The sequence below is a fragment of the Periplaneta americana genome, chromosome 11, assembly GCF_040183065.1.
Source record: "Periplaneta americana isolate PAMFEO1 chromosome 11, P.americana_PAMFEO1_priV1, whole genome shotgun sequence".
In the NCBI taxonomy this organism is placed as follows: Eukaryota; Metazoa; Arthropoda; class Insecta; order Blattodea; family Blattidae; genus Periplaneta; species Periplaneta americana.
This window is the reverse complement of record NC_091127.1, coordinates 107,185,335-107,192,328: the sequence shown is the minus strand read 5'-3', so window position 1 is coordinate 107,192,328 and position 6,994 is coordinate 107,185,335.

The window sequence follows — 6,994 nt, the reverse complement described above, 5'->3', positions numbered from 1 at the left end:
CAAAAGATCCGTGTAAGTAATAGTTTCGCAGGGGTGTAGATGTGGGGCAGCATGTCATTTTGCATGAAGATTATATTTTCCAGGTCGTGATTCCTCATTCTAGGGGTGCCGAAGTTCTGTAGCATATTACTTTAACAGTGTTCCTTATTTACTGTGACGGTCTTTACTGCTGCAGTGCTATTTTCTTCGGACCAAGATGAAATGCAAAGTGAATCCTCATCATACAGCGACTTTCAAACATGAAGACCTTGTTGAATTAAAACCAAACCTGGAGGTCATTTTCAGACCAACTTCTGTAATTACGTGTTTTAACTCCACTATTAAGATAGACATTTGTTTCGTCTGTTCAAAAAACTTCGTCTAGCCAATGACCATAAATTTGGTCAAGTAAACCAGAATCATATATATTCTGCTTGTCACTTTGTAGAGTGCGAACACTGGTTTCAATTTACGCTTATGTGGATACAGACTGAGATGTTTTTCTGAGAATTCTTCTCGTTACGTTCCACTTACTTTCTTTTTCCTCCAATTAATGTTTCTCTTCATCTATTTCCACATAGAACGGATAAGTGTTTGTTCCCCTCGTTTCCTTCTTTCCAGCCACTACTGCTGTCTCAATATATCTCAATTGACAAGAATGCTTTCTTAAGATCCGAGTTCAAATCTCCACGATGGCGGCGGAGTTGTATTCGTAATGTACAATGTCAAGGCTGAGAGGGTTTTCTCGGGGTTCTCCCGTTTTTCCCTCGTAATTCCACCAACACTACTCACAATTCCCCTTTCATTATCATCTCCGTTTCGCAAAATAGGACACCGTTTGTGTTTACGTTACACCGAATCGATCGTCAGTCATAGTAGGTGTTCCTCGTGATTTGTCTAAAGATTGGGAGATGGCAGTGGACCCTAGATGAATGTTCTTGCTCATGACTTTGGGACTTGTTAGAATGACACGAAATTTTAAGAGTCAGCAATTACAGATTATCGAAAGCTTTACGGAAATAAAACTTACTGACATGAAGAACGAAGCCTAATAAATTGCACAACATATGGATTGCAGGGAAATATGGTAGAGAATGATATCGAGAAGGAAGAAGTTTCACTGTGAGTGGATATTGATTGTTTGTATTTTGTTAGTTTCAATGTATTAAGGAAGTTTTAAATTTTCATGATGTTCAACATGGTACGGGTCTTATTTTTCTGTTTACATTTTGCCAAAGATGTATCGGCGTCTGTCGTGCAGACTTGATCGGGTAGCCCTAAATTGCGCACAAGATTAAGGTAAGGAAGAAATGTGTTAAATGGGAGTAGCCATATTGCGCACACGTGAAATTTTTATTCCTGAAGTCACTGTCAACATTATGCACGTGTGAACTCTTTAAATTACGACCACTACAAAAATGAAAGGGAATTCTCTTCACACTTACTGAAAATGTGTTCTTTTAGAACTAAAAGAACGCTTAGGATAGTTTCACAGCCAAATATTAGAACAGTGTGCAATAGTGTGGAGTGAAAATATGAAGTTTACGGAATCAAAATGTAATACCAGGGAAACGTTGTGGGGTGATATCATAAAGAACAATGCAAAATATATTTTAGATTAATATTTGGAGGTGCCCCAAGAGCATCATATTTTGAAATTTTCACAAAATTTTGAGGTTCAGATTTTTTAGCGAGAGAAAATTCTCCAATGATTTAATCTGAACAGGATACCAGGAACATGTTAAAAAAATACATGTTAAAACACTCTGCATATTTTTGTTCCCCTGTTATTTCATCTTGAAGTGTCACAGAAACCTCAATTTATAAGACAATTGGGAATAATCACAAAACTCTTAGGTATGATACAATTAATATAATAAAATTAAAGGAAATTCATTCTTATTATGTTGCAGAGTATTTAAATCAGAATGTATCTAATATTAATACAAGAAATCTGACCTTCTATCCCGTATTCGCAATGCCAGAGGGGCTGAACCCATCACAAATACCTATCTATCATGACGTAATGAAATATTATCTATGAGTTAAAAATGAATTAAAATCTGACTTCATATCAAAAAAAATCTACTGTTGAAGAGATTTCAGAAAGAGTTGCTATCAAAACTAAGGAAATCCAGGTAAAGGCATAAATACCGAAAGTCAGTCAAACAAGAATATTACAACTCATTCGTGCTTACCATGGTCAATACATAAACTTAATGAAGCCTTGTAAGAAACGACGTAGTGACGACAACTAAAATGACAATATTGCAAAATTCAAAGAAGAAGCAAACAAACTATTTGATATATGGATTTGCAAATGCAAAAAAAAAATAATACTGTAGACCTAATTGTGATAAAGACCGCCGTGTTCCAAAACAAGAAAGAATGTTTTACTAGAGCAAAGAACAGAAAGAAGGATGATAATTGGACCTGTTGATTTAGTTACCACTCAGAAAGAAATGAAAAAGAAAACAAGAATAAATTCCAACTAAAAGAGTAAATGGCTGAAATTGAATTTTTATAATATTTTATGTAAAATACTATATATTTTGTCTGCGTATACGGACGGCATAGTACAAAACCCTAAAAATCTTGCATAAATTGGATTTTATTGACATTTCTGAAATAAAGACGATGTATAGTGTACAGTTCAGCACATTTGCATACATATTTACGAATTTGCATTCGTATACAGGTTTTATTGTTTAATGAGAATACCCGAGCATACACTTAAACGCAAGAAAATTTACAGAACAAGTATTAAGTGCTTACACTACCGAAAAGCCTAAAAAAAATTATCTGAAAAAATAAAGATTAGAGACGTGTCTCTGATCGGTGATCACCATGGTAACCACCGCAAGCGAGGTGAATGTGACCTTGAGGGACTTGCGGTCCAAGGCGCGCCATTCATCTCACGGGCCACACTTCCATCTGCGAGCTGCACAGTGTACACATGCGCCACTGGGTGATTCAAAACAAAATAATCGCCTGGTTCGGATGCACTCTGCCGGCCACCGTACATGGCACCAAAAAGTATTGGCACACTCAATGTTTTCCCTTCAAGATCTGTATAAAAGGCAAGTTTAAGAAAAAAATTATACCTTAATGTAATGTAAAACTAAAAATCTTCCACAGAAATCACAACAACAATAACACAAAATAATTATTTACAAAAGAAAATCCAGTTTATGATTACACAAAAAGTATAGGCACATTATATTAATGTATATAATAGGTCTCTGTAAAGTATTTTCAGTAGGCCTATTCTGTATGCAAGCCATTAACACGGATGACAGCTTGTAGACGTCTCGGCATTGAATGAACCAAATTTCTCTTCGTTTCAGGGGAAATTTCAGATCACACATCCAAGAACCCTCTAAAACGCCTATTTATTAAATTTTATACCCATTTTTGTTCCGATAAGTTTTGTTAATTTAACAATGTTTTCTTTAAGTCCGTCATAAACGTATCTTACATAATAATGTTATATTTTTATTTCATTCTACTTGATGAACGTCTTCGGTTTTGTAAACCATCTTCAGATCACAGTTACTGTTACCTCTATTGAACTATTATATTGATGTGCAATGGGTTACATTAACCATATTGTATTAAAATATAAAACGTGAGATAAAACGTTAATGAATGTACATATTTAAAATGGTAACATATTAAATTAAATTAGTCTAAAATGAAGGTTGTTTTGCAGCGTATACAGTCCTTTCAGATATGAAACAATTTTATTATGACCTTTTACATAATAACTATCATGAAACTGCATTTACAAATAGTTATTGCGTTCAATAGAGGTAACAGTGATCTGAAGATGGTTTAAAAAACCTAAAACGTTCATTAAGTAGAATGAAATAAAAATATCAGATTATTATATAAGATAAGTTTATGACGGACTTAGAGAAAATATTGTTAAATCTTATTTATTAGAGGGACGGCGCTTGGCCCTTTTCTTCCGAGATATTCCCACAAATACTCAATAGGATTCCAATCTGGGCTCTGTGGTGGCTAAGAAGTCTTTTGGAGACATTACATAGTAGCCACTCTCTTGTTTCTATAACAGTGTGTTGGGTGTCGTTATCCAGTTTGAAACAAAGACCATATCCAGGCCAAGCTTGTGCACACTGTTGGACAAAATATCCCGCAATTGTAAAGAAGAGAGCAGGAAGAAAAGAAGGAAGGGTAACAAGCAGAACGAACGGAAGCTGGAAAAAGAATAGGCAAGGGAAATAGCAAAAACAAGAATAAGGAAATAAATGAAAGAAGGAAGCATTAAAATTGAAATATAAATCCGGGGGGGGGGGGGGGAAGGAAGTACGTAACATAGAAAGACAGAAGAAGAGAAGCAAATAAATATATAAGAAAAAAGAAACAATAAATATTAAGAAGGAATAGAAAAAAAAGTCAATAAATAGCAGAGAAATTAAAAATGGAATAAAAAACAAAGAAGACGAAAATGACGAGAATTAAAGTAAGATTTAATTAACTAAAGAAACAAGAAATGAAAAAATAAAACGAAGGCGAAATCTAATAAATTGACACAGAAAGAAAAATAATATATAAATAAGAAATGGAGAAATAAATAAAAAGGGAGGGATGCGAAGGAAAAATAAAGAAAAGGACAAAAAATTAAGAGGGAGAATAAAACAATATACAATTAGAAAATGGAAGTAAATAAAGAAGAAATATTGAGAAACAAAAAAGTGAAGTAAGAACATATTGCCAACCTACCAATGCACACTTTCTCACAGGTAGTTCCCGTCGATTGAATTCTGGGGCATAACGAGCAACTGCTGCAGGCAGCGTTTTGGCTTCTTGTTCGCGGGTTAAGCCGATTTCATCCCACTCCCATTATATCAACTTCAATAGCTGCGGTCAGACTTCAAAGAGACTCTTTCAGTATTAATGTTAGCCGTTTTGATATTTGGCTTTAATTGCCTTCCTGACATATTAGCAGTGTTGCGTAACAAAGCACTGTGGAGACAGACGCTGCATTGTGCAGCACAGGATCGTCCAGTATTTGATCTGAACCACTTTTATAAGTAGAGATCAATTTAGTCTCTTCCGAAAAGTCGCCTTTCTATCTGTCTGCCTGCCTCTCTTGTTGCCTAAATGACCGAAGATTGCTGGTCAGCTGTCAGACTGGTAGATACTAGATAGGCTCACTACTATGGTCTGTAAGCCGGTAAACAGACTATGAATCTGCAGTTAGAAATAGAGATTGGGGTATGACAGCTCCCGAAAAATCACTGTGATAGATAATAGTGCTTTTGTCACAGTGTTATTTTTGGATAGATAGAATGTTTTAGTTTCGCTGGCAGAGTTAAGGCCATATGGCCTTCTCTTCCACTCACCCAACCTTAATGAATGCAATAGTTATTCAAATTATGAATATTTACAATACACTTAAAAGATTCTCCAGCAATATTCTTCAGTTAAGTTTTAACGACTAGTACATGTTTATTTAAATTGAGATAAACCTATAAGAAAAGTAATAACTTAATTTATGAGCTAATTTAATTCAATTCAGTCTATATGCAATATCTAAAGAATTATAATTAAGTTGAGATAGCTAGTTGGTTAAAATGATAAGAATTAATTTAATATACTGTAAGTTTACTAGAACTATGTAATAATAATAATAATAATAATAATAATAATAATCCATGGCGCTACAGTCCAGGAAGGGCCAAGACATACCAGCCGGCTGCTGGCCTCACGAGCACATGCCGAAGCAGAGTTGGACGATCATCCAACCAGAATGGAGGTATCGTGTGGTTAGCACGATGAGCCCCCAGCCGTTATAGGTGGTTTGCGTAACCGGATTTCGCTACCTATCGTAGCTCCCGAAGTGCATCACGATGCTGGGTGGGCATCGGTCCCATACACTGGCCGAAATTTCATGAGAAAAAAATTTTCCCCCATGAGGACTCGAACCAGCGCGCATTCCGCAACGCGAGTCCTAGGCAGGATGCCTTAGACCGCGACGCCACGGCGCGGGACTTGTTATAATAATAATAATAATAATAATAATAATAATAATAATAATAATAATAATGGGCGCTACAGCCCATGAAGGGCCAAGACCGACCAGCCGGCTGCTGGCCTCACGATCACATGCCGAAGCAAAGCTGGACGATCATCCAACCAGAATGGAGGTATCGTGTGGTTAGCACGATGAACCCCCCAGCCGTTATAGGTGGTTTGCGTAACCGGATTTCGCTACCTATCGTAGCCTCCCAAGTGCATCACGATGCTGGGTGAGCACCGGTCCAATACACTGGCCGAAATTTCATGAGAAAATTTCTTCCCCCATAAGGACTCGAACCAGAGCGCATTCCGTAACGCGAGTTCCAGACAGGATGCCATAGACCACGACGCAACGGCGCGGGACAGAACTATGTTATAGGGAGCAAAATATAAATATAAAATATATTAATATAATGAGAATATTAATGTAATGAAATTTTGGCATTAGAGGTTTTGTATTCTATTTTCGTCTTCATATGCGGATGGAACCTGACACTATGGGGGCTGAGGCAAGATGGCCTACCTGTCAGCCGACGATGATAGGAAGGGCTTATGACTCCGGGCCCCTGGGGCTTATAAAGCTACTCGTTCGCAAAATGGGACCTGGCTCTATAAGGGACTGAAGCAGAATGGCTCACCTGTCAGCATCGGAATCACGAATGTCACCCAGACCCCCTGTCGGACTTGGACAATCATCACATATAGTCTACTTATAGGGCGTAAATGGGTCAAAGCGTGCTTAAGTGTTCTTGACTGTGTTGCGGGAAAGTGAAGATCTCCAAGATGAAATTGAAATGAAAAATGTTAGTTTAGCCATTCCCCGTATTCTCTGTTTGTACAGAATGTTTTTTTCTTAGCTTACAGAATAATACTGACGGATAACAGATAAAGCTTGATTGGAGAACTGGAAGATAATTCTTGTGTATTGGAAAGCAAATTATATATGAATGTGTTTTAATTTTTTATTTCG